The sequence below is a fragment of the Pelobates fuscus genome, chromosome 1 (assembly GCF_036172605.1).
Source record: "Pelobates fuscus isolate aPelFus1 chromosome 1, aPelFus1.pri, whole genome shotgun sequence".
In the NCBI taxonomy this organism is placed as follows: Eukaryota; Metazoa; Chordata; class Amphibia; order Anura; family Pelobatidae; genus Pelobates; species Pelobates fuscus.
This window is the reverse complement of record NC_086317.1, coordinates 380,699,997-380,724,124: the sequence shown is the minus strand read 5'-3', so window position 1 is coordinate 380,724,124 and position 24,128 is coordinate 380,699,997. Positions and strand designations below refer to the sequence as shown.

The 24,128-nt window shown below is 42.1% G+C and overlaps 1 protein-coding gene across 6 annotated transcripts in view; it reads left to right on the top strand.

Moving 5' to 3' along the window:
* Positions 1-2,151: 2,151 nt before the first annotated feature.
* RCBTB2 (RCC1 and BTB domain containing protein 2) overlaps positions 2,152-24,128 on the top strand; it is a 101,290-nt gene continuing 79,313 nt past the window's right edge. For 2 of the 6 annotated variants that reach the window (XM_063426013.1, XM_063426018.1), the window contains exons 1-2: positions 6,163-6,251; positions 8,503-8,595. The gene's annotated coding sequence lies outside the window, so the exon portion shown is untranslated. Of the gene's footprint in view, positions 2,337-6,162; positions 6,252-8,502; positions 8,596-16,682; positions 16,805-24,128 lie in introns of those variants that run through there. The other 4 variants (XM_063426015.1, XM_063426014.1, XM_063426017.1 and 1 more) reach the window with 4 other exon arrangements.

Sequence of the window (24,128 nt, the reverse complement as noted above, 5' to 3'; positions counted from 1 at the left end):
CTGATACACGGATACAATCACTGACACACATACAAATACACACAAACAGATACAAACATTAACCTGCAAATACACACACTGACTCACTTTCAGATGCACAGACAAACTGATACATATGCTGATACACATGCAGTGACACAGATACAATCACGGATACACATGCAGATACAAACACTGACACACATACAGTTGCACAGACACACTGATACACATGCAGATACACAGATACAATCACTGTCAAACATACAAATACACACACAGATATAGACATTGACATGCAAACACACACATGGACTCACTTTCAGATGCACAGACACACTGATACACATGCAGATACACAGATACAATCACTGACACACATGCAGATACAAACACTGACACATATACAGTTGCACAGACACACTGATACAGACACTGACACACATTCAGTTGCACAGACACACTGCCACACATACAGTTGCACATTCACACGGATACATATGCAAACACACATGCACACACACAGATATAAACATTAACATGCAAATACACACACAGACTCATTTTCAGATGCACAGCCCCACAGATACAAACACTGCCACACATGCAATACATGGACACACAGATGCACACATTGACACACGAACAGATACACAGATACAAATACTTCCACACATTCAGATACACAGACACACAGGTGCAAACACTGACACACATACAGACGTACAGACACTCAGATCCAAACAATGACACACTCACACTGATACACACAAGCACTTTCACACATGCAGATACACAGACACAGATGTAAACACTGACACGCATACAGTTGCACAGACACACTGATACACACATTGACACAAACACAGATTTACAGACACACAGATACAAACAATGACCCACATCAGATGTAAAGACACACAGATACACACATACAGATACACATTGGCACACATATAAATGTATAAATGTACAGACACACAGATGCACACAGTAACACACATACAGATACATTGGTACAAACTGACACACATGTAGTTGTAAAGACACACAGATCCAAACAATGATACACACTGGCACAAAAGCAGATATGTAGACACACACTGACACACGTGTAGGTACACAGACACACAGATACAAACACTGAAACACATGGAGATGCAGATACACACATACAGTTGCAGAGACACACTGATACACATGCTGACACACATGCACATATACTGATACAAACACTGACATACATATAGCTGCAATGACAAACTGATACACATACTGACACACATGCAGGTACACAGATACCAACACTGATACACAAACTGACACACATGCAGATACAGATGCAAACACTGAAACACATACAGATACACATATACACATACTGACACATACAGATGTACAGATACACACTGCCACACATGCAGATACAGACACACAGATACACACTGCCACACATGCAGATACACAGACACTGATACAAACACTGACAAACATACAGATGTACAGGCACACAGATAAAAACATTGACACAAATACAGATACACAAACTGGCTCACTCCCTTCCTCCCAGCAGTTTAGAAGGAGCCTGGTAGCACTGTTAAAGCGTCACTGCATCCGACCGGATGGGCCAAAGTACATGGTCCACCCACTGGAACGTCACTTTGCAGTTCCCAGCCTGTGCGGCAGGCTGCACTACCGCCATTACAGATTTTTTTCATGTACCCCGGGGACACTGGATTGTACCCCTGGAGGTATGCATAGCACGGGTTGGAAACCCCCGCTGTAAAGGATCACTACAGTATTAGAAGTACAAAACTGTATTCCTATCGCTGAAGTGTCCCTCTGGTTAAGGGGACAGGGTGACTCAATGAGAGGAAGTGGTCTGGGTGCCTATAGTGTCTCTAAAGTATATGGATATAATTCATAAAGTACAACTCTGGAGCAAATGTTGAAACATTCCATTGGTTTCCATGGCGATTTAAGAATTATTTGTATTTTCGTACCGCTCAATTGTGCTCCCTATTTAAAAAAAACTAAACAAAAAAACACAGGAAATCCTTTATTAAACAAAACCAAAAGTAAAACCTGACAGCTACACCCGCCCCTTTAATAACCCGCAGCAACCACGTGACACGCACTGCTCTCTCTCTCTCTCCCTCCCCCCGTGTTTACTGCCCTGTGGTGACGTACAGAGGGGGCGTATTCCCCGGCGGTGGGTGGACGCGTTTGGTTGCGCTGCAGCACGGAGGTCGCATTGCGAGAGCGGCTGGGAATTGCCATAGTAACCATAGTAACGGCCGGTGAGGAAACCCAGCAGGAGGCCGGGAGGTAGCAGGGAGCAGCGTCCAGCCTGACAGGTGGGAGTCACGTGATCTAGACAGGGCAGCCTGGCACTGAATACACACAGGGGGGCACACTGTGCTAATACATAGACTGCCAGCACTGACTGAGTATTATGGGATGTATTATACACTGAGTATTATGGGATATGTTGTACCTGGGTACTGGAGGCACATGCTACTTGCATGAGAGCCATGTTTACTGTAAGCTGCCTTAGAATAGGTAGGCACACACAGCCCCCCCTTACACACACATCCCCCCTTACACACACAGCCCCCCTTTACATACACAGCCCCCCCCCTTTACATACACAGCCCCCCCTTTGCATACACAGCCCCCCCTTTACATACACAGCCCCCCCTTTACATACACAGCCCCCCCTTTACATACACAGCCCCCCCTTTACATACACAGCCCCCCCACTTACACACACAGCCCCCCCACTTACACACACAGCCCCCCCACTTACACACACAGCCCCCCACTTACACACACAGCCCCCCACTTACACACACAGCCCCCACTTACACACACAGCCCCCCCACTTACACACACAGCCCCCCCTTACACACACAGCCCCCCCTTACACACACAGCCCCCCTTAAACTTACACAGCCCCCCCTTACACTTACACAGCCCCCCCTTACACTTACACAGCCCCCCCTTACACTTACACAGCCCCCCTTACACTTACACAGCCCCCCCTTACACTTACACAGCCCCCCCTTACACTTACACAGCCCCCCCTTACACTTACACAGCCCCCCCTTACACTTACACAGCCCCCCCTTACACTTACACAGCCCCCCCTTACACTTACACAGCCCCCCTTACACACACACAGCCCCCCCTTACACACACACAGCCCCCCTTACACACACACGATCCCCCTTACACATAGCCCCCAATACACACACTGCCCCCCTTACACACACACAGCCCCCCTTACACACAGCCCCCCCTTACACATAGCCCCCAATACACACACTGCTACCAATACACACTGCACCCTTTACACACAAACACACTGCTTCCAATATACAAATTGCTACCCCATACATACACTGCACCCCTCTCACACATGCACTACCCCTCCATACACATACTGCGACCCACAAACACACTACATCCCCTATCCCGGCAGACCTGGGTAAGTTATCAAACATTTTTTTAAACGGTTTGACTACTTACTCTTGGGAAGGCGCCACAGCAACCCCTGGCACCAAAACCACTACAGAGAGCTGTTGTGGCTATTGTGCCTGGATTGTTTCTTAAAATAATCTGCCAGTGCCCCTCCCGAGATTAGCTTCTGGATCCGCCACTGGGTAGACTAGCCATGAGTTATAATATATCATGCACACCTGTAGCTGGGTCACACATGGCAGGCAGTGTATTTGTAACAAGCTGTGTATGTGAAGGTAATTCCATAGACTAATTTACTTCTCATCAGCAGAACAGTTTGAAGTATTGATTATCCCTTTAGGACACGCCAGGCTGGATGTGATCTAAATTATCAATTATATAGCTCATGGGGGGGCTTAGCTAGTAATGGGGCCTTCAAAACACTCTCCTACTACTACTGGGGCCTTCAAAACACTCTCCTACTACTACTGGGGCCCAGGGCCGTCTTAAATATGGATTGGACCCTGGGCAAACATTTGCTTGGGCCCCCTGAACCCTGTCGTCCCCTCCCTGGCATGCAATCATGCCCCCCACCCCAACGCAGAGGCGAACGTAAAGTAGAGAGGGCTCTAGTGCATGAATTATTTTGGGCAAGAGGGGGCAAAAGGTAGATCCCCATCTGTCATGCAACTCCAACAATGCTTTGACAGCTGGGGCGCTACCATTTTCCCATGCATGCAGGGTTGTATTTAGCACTGAGCAGTATTTGTGTGTTTTGAGTGTAAGCATGATTTTCTATGGAGTATGTTTGTGTGAATGTAGGGGTGTGTTTTGTATGTGGAAATGGCATTTAAATGCAAGTATGCATTTATGTATAGTGTTGGTTTATGAATACACTGGTGTGTTTATAAATAATTTTGTTGTTTAAAAAAAGAGGTGTGTTTATATTTAGTGTTGAAGTTTGAATGCAGGTGTGTATTTGCGTGTAGTGTTGAATGCTGAGATGTATGCACAAATACACATGCACTGTCACACACACACACACACACACACAGAAACACTTGCAGATACACAATCATACAGATGCAGCTATACAGACACACTGACACACACACATACAGACACACAACCTGGCACACATGCAGACACACAGATGCACACACGCAGATAGACTGACAACATTCAGATGCACAGATACACACAATGACAACATACAGACACACAGATACATAACCTGACAAATGCAGATACACACATTGCCTACATACAGATACATGCACAGGTATACACACTGGCACACACACAGATACATACATACTGACAACATACAGATACACACTGACACACACAGACACTGTGACAGACATACTGACACTGTGACAGACATACTGACACTGTGACAGACATACTGACACTGTGACAGACATACTGACACTGTGACAGACATACTGACACTGTGACAGACATACTGACACTGTGACAGACATACTGACACTGTGACAGACATACTGACACTGTGACAGACATACTGACACTGTGACAGACATACTGACACTGTGACAGACATACTGACACTGTGACAGACATACTGACACTGTGACAGACATACTGACACTGTGACAGACATACTGACACTGTGACAGACATACTGACACACACACACACACAGACATACTGACATACTGACACTGTGACAGACATACTGACACACACACACACACACACACACACACACAGACATACTGACACACACACACACACAGACATACTGACACACACACACACACACACACACACACACAGACATACTGACACACACACACACACACACACACACACACACACAGACATACTGACACACACACACACACACACACAGACATACTGACACACACACACACACACACACACAGACATACTGACACACACACATACTGACACACACACACACACACATACTGACACACACACACACACACACATACTGACACAGACATACTGACACACAGACAAACTGACACACAGACAGACACTCTTCAGTTTCCTACCTTTGAAAGATGCTTCCTTCCCTGGGGTCCAGAGTGCTGGCTGGGGTAGTTGGGAGTTGGGGGTCTGGCTCTGCTTGCTCCCCCTCCTAACTGGATGCTGGCTCAGCTGCCTCCCGCGCGGCCCGATGTCTGTGAGGTGGGAGGAAGTGATTCGCGGATGTCACTTCCTCCCATGCAGCCGTTAAGCAAGGGCCCGGTCGCGCTGTTAAAGTGCCACAGCGCCGACCGGACCCCTGCTGGAACATGCTCGCCGGGTGGCCCCAAGGGTATGGGCCACCCGGTGGGCCCCCTTAGTGTGCGGGCCCCTGGTGCAGCCGCAATACTAGCACCGCGGACCCATTGGGTAGGGAAATATTAAAAAATATATACTTTTTATTGCAGGCGGCGGGGCCCACGGGGCAGCTGCTTTGGGCCTGCTTTGCCCCTCCTTAAAGACGGCCCTGCTGGGGCCTTTAACCCCTTAAGGACACATGACATGTGTGACATGTCATGATTCCCTTTCATTCCAGAAGTTTGGTCCTTAAGGGGTTAAAACACTCTACTACTACTGCTACTATTTTGATATTATTTTTAATTATGTTAGAATTACAGCAACAACAAAAAAGAAAACACAATAATATTTTATTTCTTTTTCGAAAGGTGTAATTTTTATCTCGGTTTGGAGAGAGCTTGACTTGCTTTCATAACATCATGAATGCTGACATTACAACTTGACTCCCCCACTACATTCTATAATGAACTCCACAGAGAAATACAGTAAAGGTAAAAATATCATTCATTTTCTTCTTTCTTTGTAATATTTTTAGAAATTATAAATGTGCGTGAGATTGATGTACAGCAGCATTCCATTTACCTAGTTTGCAGAGGAGTTCTAAATATTATTTAAAAGAAAAGGGCCACCAGCTAAAGCCCTCTCTGTCACTTGATACTTTATATAAGGGCAGGCAAAGTTGAGCACTCCAGATGCTGCAGACTATATCTCTCATTGATGCTTTGCCAGCATTACGGAAGATGTAGTCTACAACATGTGGAGTGCTAAAGATTGCTTACCCCTGCTTTATACTTACCTTGCTTCAATATCATTTTCTCTTTTTCATTCTTAATTTATTACTCCTAAAATTCATAAGGCAAAGTAGGGACTATGTTTGTATTTTTCCTCTGCTTGGCAAAACCTGACAAAAGACAGAGCAACCTGTATGTTTCCTGAGGTTATCTATGTGTTTTTCTTTGTATCCCGAACAATTCTTCTGGCAGTTGTGACTGACTTCTTTCTTGGTCTATCTTACATAGGTTTGGTAACAAAATATCCCTGAATTTTCCACTCCTTAATAAGTGATTGAACAGTACTGGTTGCATTTTCAAGGCTTTGGTTATCTTTTTGTATCATTTTTCATCTTTATAAAGTTCCATTACCTTGTTACGCAGGTCTTTTGACAGTTCTTTTCTGCTACCCATGGCTCTGAATCTAGCCTGCTCAGTGCATCCATGTGAGCGCTAACAAACTCGGTGACTCTTTATACACAGACACTGTATATAAAGGCCATTGTTTGTATGATCAGTCATATTTTCGAAATCAATGCCAAAATTTCACAATTTCTGCCAGGGTGTGCAAGCTTTTGAGCACAGCTGTATATGCCGATCATCTTCAATCAGCAGGAGAAGCCAATACATATTTTCATACTGAAGCCAGGAAGATTAGTCTATGATTGTAAATAGGTCCTACTCCTACAATATTAACTTTAAAAATGTGACATAGCAGGAACTATGTAAGAATGCACCCCTGAGAGCATCATGACAGGTGTGTGCAGTTTTGAAAAATAAGCTACTTGTTCAATGGACTAAAGTGGTAGCCCAATCTACTTGTGTGTAATGACAATCTATCTGTCCTGACACAAAATAATTTCAGATACAAAGATTGGGACACCTGCCAAAAGCCTTGGAGAATGATATGGCTATGTGCTACACTCTGAATTTTCATAAATTAAATCTGAATAGAAAAATGGAGGCAAAAATAACTCGTCTGGGAAAGTTCACTAACTCTGCTATAGTCACAACATGGCTGTTGTAGCCTCTGTTTCCATCAGATTTATTGTGCACAAATGTAAAACTTTGAGTGTTTCAGCAACTGATCTCCCATAGTCTCTCTCTTTATCATAGTGTGTGTGCTGGCTGTATGTGATGGTTTTCTGCAGGCCTGTGATCCCTAGGGGTTAACTCTGTTTGGTGGTCTAGTGGGGGTCCTGGGTGCTTAGTGTAACTCTGAACACTGCGCATCCAGCTGATGCAGATATACGTAATCGCTCCCTCGTGGTTTTGGAATCCAGTAAGTCAGACTGCATGCTGGAAACATGTGGTGGCTGAGGTCTGGCTCGCTAGAGCGTGCTGGTCCACGAGTGAACCGGAGGTACATACCTCATACTACCTGCCTGGCACCAAAACCTTCAGGGCTGCCTTGCGCTCGAGACGGCCTGTCTGTCTGCGAATCTGTTGTAATGCCTGTCTCCAGTTGTTGAATATTGCATTACCCTGCATCAGGTGTCTGGCGATATCATTTCCACATCCATGCATCAACCTAATTGTGTTTTTTTTGTTTTGTTTTTTGTATGGGGCCACTTACATTTTTGTTGACTCTCTTCAGCACGCTGTCCCCCATACACAATTTGAACAAAGCGGTTACTTTGTTCAAATTGTGTATCTCCAAATCTAATGTACGTCTAGTCAGGATTACAATAAAAAAGCACCTATCCTTCCTGACGAATCTCACAGATGTATAATGAAAAGGTTTAAGTTTTTTTTTTCTTGCACTTTACCATAATTACTTCTTTCTACGTCAGTTCAGACTGGCTGCATGGAGCATTGACCTACTCCAAATTACTCCAAGGCCAGCACAGAGACAAAATGTATTCCAGCCTGATATGTTACCAGTTCATTTTAGATCAACGTTTCCCATGTGCTAACCATTCTCAGGAATGTATTTTGTTAAAGACATATATGTTTTTTTTGTTTTTTGCAGATCTTTGATTCTGAATAGACGTCGTGGTCTATGGACCAAAGGAACATAACTGTTGAAAATAGAGTACAAAGCTACTTGCAAATATTTTCAGAGGTTAGTTTTAATATCTGTTACAAATATACTATTACACACAAGCCATTTAAGGTAGCTGTTACATCTGATGCCTTAATAATTTTCAGTGTAGTGCATCTGTTTAGCATTTACCGTAACTTCTTAAAGGAGCAGTTGTTTTAGCCACTGTATTTCTCTGGATGTTTTGACTGCAGCTACTGATTAAAGCATGCCAAACATTTGGCTTCCACGGGCCACATTGAGCGAAGAGGTATTGTCTTGGGCCGCACATAAAATATATAATATAATTTATACAATAAAACTTTAAAAGCCCTTTTCTTGTTTTTGGTATTTCATTTGTTTAGTAGAAAACTCCCTTATTTGTTATCCTTAATGTGGGATTGCCATATTTTAGGATACCAAATTAGGGAGCTATCAACTAAACATACACATGTTCATACATATACACATAACCACAGATATACACACATATATATATATATAATCACAGGCCTATACACACAATCACATACATACACATAACTGCAGACCTATACACAAGCAGACATACACACAATCACAGACACAAGACAAAATCAGATCTATACACACAATCATGCAGACATACACATGTTTAAAATCAGATCTATACACACAATCACACACACACGGAGTCGGAAGAGTGGAAAAAAACAAAAAATGGTTGTGGCCATGACAGTGCCCTTTTAAGCCCTTCAGGACCGCTGACGGTTCAGGACCGTCAGCGGTAAAACGTGCGTTTGGACCGCTGACGGTCCTGAACCGTCATAACGGTCTGGGGCAACTTACCTTTTCGCCGTCGGTCCCACGGCGGCGATCAGTGCTCCACCCGGTCCAGGGGCACTGCCTGTCTGCCCGGGCAGTCCCCCCTCTGCAGATCAGGACCCCACGGCCATGTGATCACTCGATCACATGACCGCAATAGGGGTCCATGTGTCTGCCTGCAGGGGGACTGTCTGTGCTGACAGGCAGTCTCCCTGCAAGTGAAAAATCAAAAATAAAGTAAAAAAATAAATCAGTGTAAAAAAATATGTGTATATATATATATACCGTATATATGATATATATATATATATATATATATATATATATATATATATATATATATATATATATATACATGTATTATATCTATATATACCTATATATAATATATGTATCATATATATAATGTCATAGTAAGTGTATTTATATATACGTATATTAATATAAAAATACACTTATATTTAAATTACACACGAATATATACAATATATAATAATTACTATATATGGTATATATATATATTATTATAAAATACAAATAATATGTTAATAAAAATAAATAACAAAAAATAAAAATAATTTTTAATAATTATAAACAAAAAATATATATATATATGCAATTTTATTGTAACAGTATTTTGATATTGATATATATATATATATATATATATATATTTATATCAAAATACACTTAGAATGTAATGATATATATATCTATGTATAAATAAATAAATAAAAACAATCCGAAATATACATATGTCCATATACATAATTACATAAATAATTTCATAAATATACACGTAGACGTCAAATATATAAATATGTATATATATTAAAATTCTACGTGCGTATTTATGTAATATTTTTACCTAATTAAGTAATTTTTAATGATTGCAATTTGATGGACCTGCCTGCCAACCCAGGCCGAAAGTCCAGATAATTTAATTTGCTAGCACTGTGTTTAACCCTGTAACTTTCTATGACACCCTAAGACCTGTACATGGGGGTACTGTTTTACTCGAGAGACTTCGCTGAACACAAATATTAGTGTTTCAAAACAGTAAAACATATCACAGCGATGATATTGTCAGTGAAACTGAAGTTTTTTTGCATTTTTCACACACAAACAGCACTTTCACTGAGGATATTATTGCTGTGATACATTTTACTGTTCCGATACACTAATATTTGTGTTCAGCGAAGTCTCCCGAGTATAACAGTACCCCACATGTAGAGGTTTTATAGTGTTTGTGAAAGTTACAGGGTCAAATATAAGGCTTGATTTTAAGTTTTTTTATTTTTTTTTATGGAAATTTGTCGGGTTGGTTAGGTTACCTTTGAGAGCGTATGGTAGCCAAGGAATGAGAATTAGCCCCATGATGGCATACCATTTGCAAAAGAAGACAACCCAAGGTATTGCAAATGGGGTATGTTCAGCCTTTTTTAGTAGCCACTTAATCACAAACACCGGCCAAAGTTAGCGTTTCTTGCATTTTTAACACACAAACAAATATAAATGCTAACTTTGGCCAGTGTTTGACTAGGTGCCTACTAAAAAAAAAAAACTGGACATACCCAATTTTGAATACCCTGGGTTGTCTACTTTAAAAAAATATGTACATGTTAGGTGTGTTTCGGGGATTTATGACAGATAACGGTGTTACAATGTCACTATTGATACATTTAAAATATATATATATATATATTGAAACAGCAATTTCCTACTTGTATTTATAGGCCTATAACTTGCAAAAAAAAGCAATAAAGCATGTAAACACTGGGTGTTTTTAAACTCGGGACAACATTTTGAATCTATTAAGCAGTTTTTTTCATTAGCTTTTGTAGATAAGTAAAAGATTTTTCAAGTAAAAGTCCAAAAACATGTTTCTTTTCTTTTTTTTTTTTTTTCTTCACATTTTATTATTTTTTTTAAATACAATATATGACATAATACAAATAATGGTATGTAAAGAAAGCCCCTTTTGTCCTGAAAAAAACAATATATAACTTGTATGGGAACCGTAAATGAGAGAGCGGAAAATTACAGCTAAACACAAACAGGGCTGCCATCAGAAATTTTGGGGCCCCTGACAAAGTTCAAGGTCTGGGCCCCTAGAGCCCACTCACGAGTCCGCCCACAGGGCCGTCCTTGAATCTGCCCACAAGGATGCTGTATGTGTGTAGAGTGAATGCAGAGTCTCTGTGTGTGTTTAGTGGATGCAGTGTGTGTAAAGTGGCCAAGTGTAGTTCTGAATCTGTTGTAAGTCCCAGAATGCTTTGCTAGCTGGGGATCTACAATTTGCAGGGCTGTATTTAGCACTCAGCAGTGTATGTGTGTTTGAATATAAACATGGTATTGAATGGAGCATGTGTGTATTTGAATGTTGGTGTTTGAATGCAAGCGTGCATTTGTCTGTAGTGTATACACACACACACACACACACACACAGATAGATACACACCTTGACATACATGCAAATACACAGACACATGACATAGCTGACATAGATGCATAGACATACAAACATATACACAGACACATTCAGGTGCAAATTGACACACAGACACATACACACACTGATATACATACATGCACACACATAGGAGATACAGGCACATGCATTGACATACATGGAAATATACAGACACGGTTACACACACACACACACATACATTCACGTGCACACTGACACCCAGATACAGACACATAGATACACGCACACAGAGATACACACTCAGGTGCAATCTGGCACCCATATATACACACATGCACACACTAACACATACACACACACACACTGACATACATGTAAATATACAGACACACTGAAAGATACAGACACACACACACACACTCAGGTGCACATTGACACAGATACATACAGACACACATAAACAGATACACATAAAAACTAAATATAAATAAAATACGTGTAAAAATGTAGAAAAACAACAATAAAGTAATCAATTCTATGGGCAGATTAACACCAAATAAACACAGGTTTAGTTGAGAATCTCAGAAAACAAAGAAAGCGTGAGCGCTCCAGCAAAATTATATATATATATATATATATGTATATGTGTATATATATATATATATATGTATATGTGTATATATATATATATATATATATGTATATATATATATATATATATATATATATAAATTATGTATTGCACTAATTAACACACTTTAAAAAATAAATGCAAACGACCGAAAATGGGCCATGCACATAAAATATAAGACAGGCTATGCAAGATAAAAACGTACACAACATGGACAGGCAGCGCCAAATAGAAAAGATATACATTACAACAAAGTTACCAAAACAAACTAACAATCTGTTTAAACATTTAAATAGAGCCACAACTAAAACTAAAATAAATGGGGAATATCAACTAAGTAGTGAAAATGATTGTGGACAAAAAGTGTACATAAAAATCAAAAGCACAGACACTAGAAAACCATGAACATAAAAGCTGCAGCACTGCTATATAAAAAAATCAAAGAATAAAACAATAACAAAAACATACACTCAGGTGCACACTACCAACCAGATACAAACAAACACATAGATACACACACTGATAGATACATAGATACAGACAGACACACACACACATTTAGGTACACATAGATACAGACAGACACACACAAACACTCAGGTACACATAGATACAGACACACTGACACTTTTTTTTTTAACCAACCTCCTGTTTCTTACCTTTAAGCTGCAGGAGGGTGGACTCTGCTGGCTGGGGCTGATGTGAGTGTGGGTCTGACTCTGTCCTCCTCTCCTCCCACCCTCATGTTTTTACCTTTAGGCTGCAAGAGGGTTGACTCTGCTGGCTGGGGCTGATGTGAGTGTGGGTCTGACTCTGTCCTCCTCTTCACACTCCCCAATGCTTCCTCCCACCCTCCTGTTTCTTACCTTTAGGCTGCAGGAGGGTGGACTCTGCTGGCTGGGGGCCTGGGGCTGGTGTGGGTGTGGGTCTGACTGTCCTCCTCTCCTCTTCACACTCTCCGGTGCTTCCTCCCGCGCGGGTGTTAGCTGGGAGGAAGTGAGCTCACTTCCTCCCAGCACTGCCAGTGCCAGGATCCTTAAAGGGGCCCGGACTAGCTATTAAAAATCCACGGCACTGATCGGGCCCCTTCAGAGATATGCCCATCGGGTGGCCCTAAGTGCATGGGCCACCCGATGGGCCCCCTCAGGTAGTTCTGCCACTGCCAAAACACATGTATATAGCGATAACTGCTATATATATGTATGCACATTGGGAATGGGGGGGGCTGGGTGCCTGGGCCCCCCAGGACCGCCGGGCCCATGACAACAGTCATGGTTGTCACCCCCTGATGGCGGCCCTGAACACAAACACCACAAAAGTGTTAAAACTGCTCTGGTCCTTAACGTACAAACATCGCAAAAACAGGCCGGTCCTTAAGGGGTTAAGCAGGCCTAGATTTTTATTTTATATTCAGCAGGCCGTTACTTTGTAGACCCAGCCAAGGTTCAGCGTCTAATCCCTGAAGACCCACAGATGTAAGAGTCCCCTCCTTGGGTTTCCCCTATAGTGATTAGGGGTCTCACCTAACTTTCGTCATGAGGGGATGACAGCAGTCCACTAGATACAAGAGGCCAAACCAGGGCTAAGCTTTTTTTTCCGTGAAGACCCAATAAACAGCACTTGCATAAGGTCACCTGAGTATGCCTCTTTTATGTATACCACTATGTCTGGGGTCTGTTTTAAACCTTCCTTCACTAGTGGGGTGTGTATGGAAGCCTATAGCTCAAACAGTTTAGGCTGTCTGTTTAGTATGTTTTCCCTCCTCAGCTAAGTACAATAAATTGTCTCCGCAGATATTATGACAATATCCTGTTGATTGCTAGTTTGGCTTTTGATAAGTTTGTGCAGTTCAAGAAAGGTTTTAGAACTATTCGCTATATTTGACCTTGGTCCCTCCTTTATATACTGCTTGGGCATTACAAATAAATACATGCTGCCATGTTTGTTTAGGAATATAGAAAATTATAAAATTGAGCTTCTATTTGCTATATAGTAAGGATTGTTTTGTAATCTTGCATATTCATTTTTTTTGTGAACATTTTTTCAGATCACAGTGGATAATATATTATTCTGTATTTCTTTTTAATTCTGAGCCGTTTCTCAGCAATATACAGTATTCCTATAGTGTGTTATGTTACATGCTAACATGTCTGAATAAGGTGTTACCAAAGTGACATTCAGTGAAAACAAGATAAGGAGAGAGTTAGAAGGTGCATAGCAAGGAAAACCAGTTGCCATGGAAGGAAATTGTGACCATGTAGATTTATTATGTACTTGAACTGTCCACGTTCGGGATGGGGGTGGGAGTGGTCACTTGCCAAAAGTCAGCTGATTTATTTTTAATTTTTTTTTTAATCTCCGTATACTCATATCTGTATCTACCAAACATCTGTAATTTTGTTGTGTGTATATGAAGATTTTAAAATTCTGTTTTTTTCTTCTTCTTCTAATATGCTGAACTTTGATTTCTACAGATACAATGTCTGCCCTGACTTTTCATGGCTGCTTACGTGCATTAGATTTAATCTTGGATAACATCCTTCCTCATAGTTTCCTTTTTGTACAATTTGTTACTTATATCCGTTAACTTTTAGGGTGGGTAAGGTTGAGGAAAAGATTCTTCTATGGATTAATCTTTCAGTTTATTTAATTTGTATATCTTGGCAGAGATAAAATATTAATACAATTTTAGGATCAGCGGCAAGGAATCAAGCTTACAAAGTAAAAGTTATGTTAAAGGGTTACTCCAACCAAAAAAAACCCAACAAAAAACATGTTTTTTAACCCAAAGAAATCTTCATTTCAAATCTCGCTGTACGAGACTACAAGGACCATGACCACTTCAAAGCACTGAATGTGCAATATACTCTTTCCATTCTGTCAATAGTTGTTTAGTTACATCAAATGTTATAAAGTAATGAAACTTTTGTTGCTGTCTTATAGGGAGAAAAAGTAAAACCAAGAAAAGTGCATTGCTTATCTTATTAACCCAGGTACCATGTCAAACCATTTGACAACACTGTAGTTATGGTGTCTGGAGTGTTCTATCTATCTAGCGCTACTACCCGCTCTACCTCGCAGGCTCGCTGCCTAGGTGTTCTCTTTGACTCCGACCTCTCCTTCACCCCTCATGTCCAATCAATCGCCAAACCCTGCCGCTTCCATCTCAAAAACATAGCACGTATCTGACCCTATTTAACGCCTAATACGGCTCAAGTGCTTGTCCATGCCACTGTCCTCTCTCGCCTTGACTACTGTAATCCGCTTCTCATTGGTCTTACGTGTTCCCAACTTGCCCCGTTACAGTCTGTAATGAATGCAGCGGCGAGGCTCATTTTTCTGTCCACCCCAACTTGTTAATAATATACACACACACATGTGTGTCTGTCTGTGTGTGTAACACTGAAAGATACTGCTCAACTGTCAAATTTAAAGGAGAACTATCTCTTCTCTAGAACTTACACCATTGAGTAAAATATTGAAAATATTGAAAATCCCCTATAACTTGTGTTAACCTTTTATTTTTTTGAGATTCTGTGTTTTATTTTAAAATGAATAATTCTGCATTTCACACAAAGCAAAGCCAGTACAAACCTTGTAAATTAAAAGGATACATATAAACATTGGGCAATATATATATATATATCATAGGGTTCTGAAAAGTAACTTCATTATTGGAATGGAACAATCACTGTTGGTGTGCAAAACAGCAACAGATGGAAAATGGGACAGATTTAATATATGTCACCTAAGACTTAGTGTCTCTGACCAGATTCAGGATAAAGAAATCAGAATTTCTGCATTTAATGTTATTGTCCACACCTCAATTACATATTTGTTAAATATAGGGATAAGTAAACAATTATAAAATCATGGAATCATTCACCTTTATTTTATTTATCTTTGCAGTGCAGAGATCATAATATAGGCTGGTAGGGACATAACAGCAAGAAGATAAATGGCAGTAAAGATTGCTATATATGTAAACAATGCAGTTGTTTTTTTCGTTAAAGAGCTTGCAAGAAGATGTTTAGAGATCTATGATAAAGTACAAGACATGCTGAAAAAGATCTGTTTAAAATTAAAGAAATTCAATTAAAGCATAATAATATTTTGAGATCCAACAGCTTAAATGCACAAGTATGACTCCTCTGGAGCCAATAGCTACGAGTGGCCAAGCTATGTTAAGAAAATAAAACTAAATGTATGATACAAAGAAAAGACAAAATGCAAGCTGGTAGACTAAGTTATTCCACATAGGCTCTTATGAACCTCGATTCACCCAATTCTCGATGTACGACAACTACTCTTCGGCAATGCCCAGCGACCCACACACTTAGCTGCCGCAGTACTCGACCCTAGGCCTTCCCACGAGCCAACAGGTCCGTCTTCTCTTAGTGTGCAAATCAGCATCCTTGGAGGGTCCACCAGGGCCATCCCTCCCGGAATGGGAGAGGTTGTCCCTCCAAGGCTCACGGCCCAGGTAAGAAGCTGCTGGAAGTTGCCTCTTTGTTCGCCTGGTACTCTCTGCTCCTCACGGAAGAGTTATGATTCTTAGGTTGGTCCTGTGTTGTGAAAACGTTAAGCCACCTGATCAAATGCTTGAATGAAAGCCTCTATCCAAATGGAGTGCAACAGAGGTAGTTGCTGGATAATGAGTATGTCAACCATTTTAGGTATGGTTGTCTGCCTTCTCTGTGAATAGCAGGCTTGTCTTCAGTGGGGACTGGCATAACCCCACTAGCATAGGCGTGCGCAGCATATTGCATTAGGGTGTGCACCCTAAAGCACAAACACACTCCGCATGTGTGTATATATATATATATACATATACACATACACGGCTGTGTGTGTGTGTGTGCGCTGCTAGTGTGCTGTGTGAGGGTGGCGTGAGGGTGCTGTTAGTGTGATGTGTGTGAGGGTGCTGGTAGTGTGCTATGTGGGTGAGGGTGTTTGTGTGGGTGCTGTTTGTGTGTGAGGGTGCTGGTAGTGTGCTGTGTGTGAGGGTGTTTGTGTGTTTGTTAGGGTCCTGTTACTGTGCTGTGTGTGTGAGGGTGCTGTTTGTGTGATGTGTGTGTGGGTGTCGTGTATTTGTGAGGGTGCTGTTTGTGTGTGTTTCTGAGGGTGCTGTTAGTGTGCTGTGTGTGAGGGTGTTGTGTGTTTGTAAAGGTGCTGTGTGTGTTTGTGAGGGTGCGGTTAGTGTACTGTGTGTGTGAGCGTGCTGTATGTGTCTAGGTGCTGTGTGTGTGTGGGCTGTATGTTTGGAGGGATTGTGGAGGTGGGGGCAGATTAGTAAATATCCCCCCCTCCCTACCTTATGTAGTGAGGGGGGATCCTTGCTGCCATGCGCCATCCCTTGTGGTCCAGTAGAGAGTGAACTCTAGCCTGCGGAGCTAGAGTTAACTCTCGCAAGATCTGAGTGTTGCCGTGGCAATGCTCAGATCTTGTGAGAGGAACCTGGCAGAGCTGCTGTCTAGAGCTCCCCGGGTCCTCTCCTGCCTCCCTCCATGTTGCTGTGGGTTAGTGAGGTAGATCTCCCCGCCAGCCCATGGAGGCTAAGAGCAGAGCCGGCACTCAGATAGTGCCGTCTCTGCGTGAGCCGACAGGGGAGATCCGGAGATCTCCGGAGAAGTCCTGGGGAATAAAGTGTGGGAACTCTTTTCCCACCCCCCAAAAAATAATATACGTGTGTGTGTGTATATATATATATATATATATATATATATATATATATATATATATATATATATATATATATATATATATATATATATATATATATATATATATATATATATATATATATATATATATATATATATATATATATATATATACTGACACACAGACACACACATATATATACACGCGTGCACACACATACTCCCACACACTCACAGACACACACACATTCACAGACACACACACACTCAGACAGGCAGACACACAGACACACACACACTCAGACAGGCAGACACACAGACACTCACAGACACACACACATACACTCACAGACACATACACACTCAGACAGACAGACACACTTACAGACACACACACACACACACACACACACACTCAGACAGACAAATTATTTTTCTTTTAATAAAAAAATGTCCACCCAGCCTCCCTACCTGGAGTGCTGGCGTGGACTTGTCCCTGGGGTCCAGTGGGTCGGGTGCCTGTCTTCATCTCAGCCGCGGCGAGGGAGCTGTGTGTGCTGTCTGCTTCCTCTCACCGCGCGGGCTGTCTGCTGTAGCTGGGAGCCGGCTCCGGCATCAGCAAACGGCGCGCGGCGAGAGGAAGCAGACAGCACACACAGCTCCCTCGCCGCGGCTGAGATGAAGACAGGCACCCGACGGGGGGGGGGGTCGATCACCTCTTGCCCCCCCCCCCCCTGACAGGGGGAACATGGGTCCGGAAGGGGGCATTTGGGGGGCACTGAGTGCCTGCAGGAACAGCGTTCCTGCTCAAATAAAAGTGCAGGAACACTGTTCCTGCAGGACTCAATACATAGTGCGTGCCATGGGGATTAGGGTGTGCCCAGGCACACCCGGCACACCCCGTGCGCACGCCTATGCCCACTAGTCCATGGGGTTCCTGTCTATGCAATGTATTGAAAGGGTGGGAAGCTAGTTGCATAGCCTGCCACAATAGTTTAGTAGGCTTCAGTAGACAGGGGGCCTGAAAGAGTTGTGGCTGCCCTCAAATACTGCAGTACAAACACGAGTTAGGGTATCCTCGGGCAGTAAATGCAATTATGGAACACCAAATAATTCTAGATCTCTAGATATGTTTACCGTTGTCAGTTGGCGTCCGAGCCCACCCCCTCATCAGTTCTCCTTTAAATCATCTGCAATTTTATTTTTCTGGTATTTTTACCTGAAATATGCACAGATTAAACTGTTGATGTATTTAATTCATGCTCCCCAAACAAACATATTTTGTTAGACCATATAATTTATTTTTCTTATGTATGTGTACTTTTAACAAACCAAAACGGAAGACATCATATAAATATACCCAGCTACTCTTTGTCATATTTATTTGTCAGAACAGTTTCCTTTTACATTCTAGCTTGAAAGCTTAGTATAAACTAATTTAGATGTGAACACTTTTTATTTATTTTATAGTTTTTTTTTGGTCAAAAAAACAGCAACAAATATTCCTGGTGTTTTTAATCCATAAAGAGAAAATATAAATAGCAATGACAATGCTACATATGTCCTCAAATGGCTGGTTTCCAAGTCCTTAATATTTTGGTAATCACAATGAGGGAAGTAATGTAGTCTACAACACATGGATTTACTTTTCATTTTTACGGGGAGAGGGTGCAGACTGCACTGTATTTACCTGGATGTCATTGTCTCTACTTTGCATTTTTATGGTTTGTCTTCAGTTTTGTATCTCTCAAGGTTGGTGGTTAAATGTTCTTAGAAAGATAAATATTGGAGGGGTACCCTCAATGGCAAACAGATTGTCAGCCAGTCTAAATTGGCTCAGCAATATCAGGCTACCTGTTGAAATTTCCTCTTGTTTTTTTAAATATTACATAGGCTTAAAAATAAGACTTGTGTCCATTAAGTTCAGCTTTTCTCATGTCCGTTTTGCTGTTGATTTAAGTTTGAAGCACTTTTCAATTCTGCAACAAACTAGGAAACTCTTACTTCTTAACCCCAGAATGGCAGTCAGGTCTCTCCTTGGATCAAGTAGCTATTGCCTCACTAATTAAAATTGATATCGCTGAACATTATATTTCTTTTCCATTAAAATGTTTATTGATTTTATAAAATAATCATGGGGTACAGAAAGGAAAAAGGGGGAGGAAGAGCGCTGTCAGCACTCAAGAGAAAATTAACATTTTACATACAGAGTACATGCGGAGAACATACCACAACCGCGTTTCGTTGACTTGACACAGGAGGTCAATTAGCAATGTGGACAGAAATCGCATTGTAGACACCATAACCGTGAGTAGGTTCACTTATGTCAACAGTACAACAACAGCACACCTTGCTCGAGAACAGGAGCATGCATCATCAGCGCATTTCCAAATGGACGCATACTTTAAAGAATACTTTAAAATACAGGGTTGCAATGCGACATATACCTAATCTCCCCGAGTCCCACATGTCCCATGCGTTTAGAGAACCTTGTGTGGGGGGGGGGGGGGGAATAGTTTCTTCAGGCCTTTCTCATACAAACATTGTGTGTCTAATTCAGTGAGTAGCCTCCGCAGAGGCGGTACCATCGTTAATTTCCAGGCCTGTGCAATGAGCCTCGGCGCTGTTAATGCTATTTGCATCGTTCTTTTCTGTTTGATCTCTGCGGGCAGGTCTAGTAGTAAAAAGTGCTGGGGAGTTAGAGGTATCTTGCACCCAGTCACTGCTTGGACTGGATTGTTTGACAGGTCCACCATGTATGGAGGGTAGTACTTTCTTCAGTTTTACAGCGCCAACAAGAGGCAGGTGTATATGGGTAGAATTTATGCAGTCTACTGGGTACCATCTATAGGCCGTTTTATAGTGCTGTTCAATATGGGCGGAAGATTTTATCAGCTGTCTGGGTAGTTTAAAAATGCTTTCCCATCTAGCAGAGGTAAGTGTGCATTGTAGGTCTCTCTCCCATTGCTGGGCCAAGTTTGAGGTGGCAAAGGGTGTGTGGTATGACAGTGTACGATAACTCGTGGAGATTGGTTTACAAACTGGTGGTAATGAGCCATTGATACAAATTTGTTCCCAGGTTGTGATTGCAGTAGCTAAAGTATCAGGGATGTCCTTTTTGTGGCATTGTTTAGCTAAGAATGACCTCAGTTGAACATTGGAGTACTGGAAGAACCTGGACAATGAGTATTTCTTCTCCAGGGCTGCCTAGTCCCATTGGAAAATTTGTAAGGGGAGGAGAGAGAACCCACCTGGAGCACCTCTAGCGTGGGGCTAGAATACAATGCAAAAATTTGTTTTATCACTCAAGTAGGAAAGCCATAGGGCCCCAAAGTTCCTTTCAGGAAGGGACAGCCAAGGCGGTCGAACGCCTTTTCCGCGTCTAAAGCTAGCAAGAGATTGCCCTGCCTAGCCTTCTCAGCTGTCTGGGCACCACGGACAATTTACGGGTGTTGTCTAGCCCGTTTCAACCAGACACAAATCCCGTCTGGTCGTCCCTAATAAGCGTCGGTAGGATCGGTGCTAGTCTGTTGGCCAGTATCTTGGCATACAGCTTTGTGTCTGTGTTAAGAAGGGATATGGGGCGAAAATTCTTGCAAGTATCTGTGGGTTTACCAGGCTTAGGGAGGGTCACTACGGTCACTACGGTGGCCAGCAACATCTCCGAAGGCAGGGCACCCCCTCCATCCCTTGCTGATAAGTCCTAAGTAAGTGCGGGGCCAAATTTCTTGTAATATAAGTTAGTGAGTCTGTCCACCCCGGAGCGACTTGCCAGCCGGCAGCCCCCAGGTGGCTTTAACATTATGTTTTTAAGTATTCATCCAGTTACTGTTTAAACATCCTTACAGACTCTGATGAAACCACCTCTTCCAGCAGAGATTCCACATCCTTCTTGTTCTTACTGTAAAAAAACCTTTCCTTTCCCATTTGGTTTTAGATGCTGCGCTATCTTGGCCACTCTCCCTGCTCCATCCATACAGTGTTTTACCTCAAATACACCTCATTGTTATACTTTTCACATGATATACATGTCATTTTAACCTTTACTCCTTACACATTCGTTTTTAATTCAATTCTATGTATCCTGTATGGTAATTATTCGCTATAATGTGACTGTGATGTCTCATGACCCCAGATTTTTAATTTTACTCCGCTATAAAATCAGATAATGTCCAGGTTTCTATAATACACTTTGAAAAAGCCCATGCAATAAGGCAAAATGCATTGGTGTGATTTATTTATTATTTTTTTATTTCTTGTTTTTAGGCTTGAGGCCTAAGCCATAAGGCAGTCACTCTATGCATTACATTTTGGTTACTGTTCGGAATTGGCAGGGTGGACTGGAATGTATGATAGCGAAGCCTTAGATCTCTGGGTTCTGGCCGATAATAGTGGTTATCACCCCATGGTTGGATGTAATATACAGTTGGATATATACCAAAAACCTGCGTTCGTCCTCAGGCCATCTCATGCTGTACCACGTAGTGTCATTTTGGGCCTGCAGAGAGAATGGTAAGCTCCATTTACAGTGGATGCCTTTTTGTAGCGCAGTGATCAGTCTGTGTCCGACATGCATCTAAAGTTAAGACGCAGAGGTCCTGGTAGAAAGACACCTCTGCCCCTTTTGAATTGCCATGTCTGCTGTCATCTTGCTGCTGCCATGGTCCGCTCGATCACTTGAAACGAGCTTAGGCAGCAAATAATGTCGTATGGCGGCCCTCCTGGTCTTGGCTGCCTCAATGCCCTGTGTGCCCTTTCAATTACAAAGTCCTCCGGGACTGTATTATGTAGGACCAGGTTAAATAGGTCAAAATAGTTTTGGTATAAACTCCCTCTGCTCCTTTTTTGCTAGGCCTCTGATTCTTATGTTGCACCTCCTACTTCTATTGTCAATGTCCGAAGACTTAGATCTCTGGGTTCTGGCCGATCATAGTGGTTATCACCCCATGGTTGGATGTAAAATACAGTTGGATATATACCAAAAACCTGCGTGCGTCCTCAGGCCATCTCATGCTGTACCACGTAGTGTCATTTTGAAACAATTTTTACCTATTTAACCTGGTCCTGCATAATACAGTCCCGGAGGACTTTGTAATTAAAAGGGCACACAGGGCATTGAGGTCTCCGGAGTTCCAATAGCAATTGGCCCTGCTTCGCAACAACCATATCTACTTGTTGTTGCCTGTGGTCATACCTCTCGGTGGTCTCTTCTAGGCCTGTGATTCTGGCGTCAAGCCATGTAATATCCATTCGGATCTCTGCCACCTAATGGTGTCTTTAAGTTCCTGGAGCATTTACTGAAAGTAGAAGAAAACAAATAAAACAATCCATGCAGATGAAACAGGATTTAATCTGCTTTAAATGGCAGACACCTTAGGAGTTGGCAGAAACTGGTCAAGCGTGTGGGATGGAGGCGAGCTCACCTCGGAGATGTGTAGGGAGCTCATCTTTTGGTTTCAAATCATCTTTATTGGAGTGATTTTAGGCCTGTAAGCCGCTTAATGCCGGGTGGGGATGTGGAGCTCACTTACAGCATGTATTGCTCAGCCGCCATCCAGATCATGCCCCCCAAATTCCTAATGCTGTATTATTACTTTAACTATTTTTATTATTGGCCCCTCCCCTTCTCACCTCCCCCCAATAATTAAGAAAAAATATATTTACTCTCCTGGTGCAGGTCTCACTGCGACCACCCAATTTTGATAATCAGTCCTGATGATCTCAGCCAATCTCGTGCTTCCCTATAGGAAAGCATTGGGAGGCTATTGCACATGTGTGCCAAATCAGCATCTCCTTATAGAGATGCATTGATCAATGCATCTCTGTGTGTAGTGTTCAGCGTCTCCATGCAGAGTGGAGACACTGACTGTTGGTCCTGTAGTGTTTGCAGGACTCTACCAGGAAGCCCCTCTATACTAGAGTTGGTGTTGGACAGCAGTGTAAACACTTTTAGTTATTTATTTTTCTCAGGAAAGGCAGTGTTTACACTACTGGGGCTGCAGAACCAAACTGTGTGGCCTGAAACCACTACATTCAACTATAG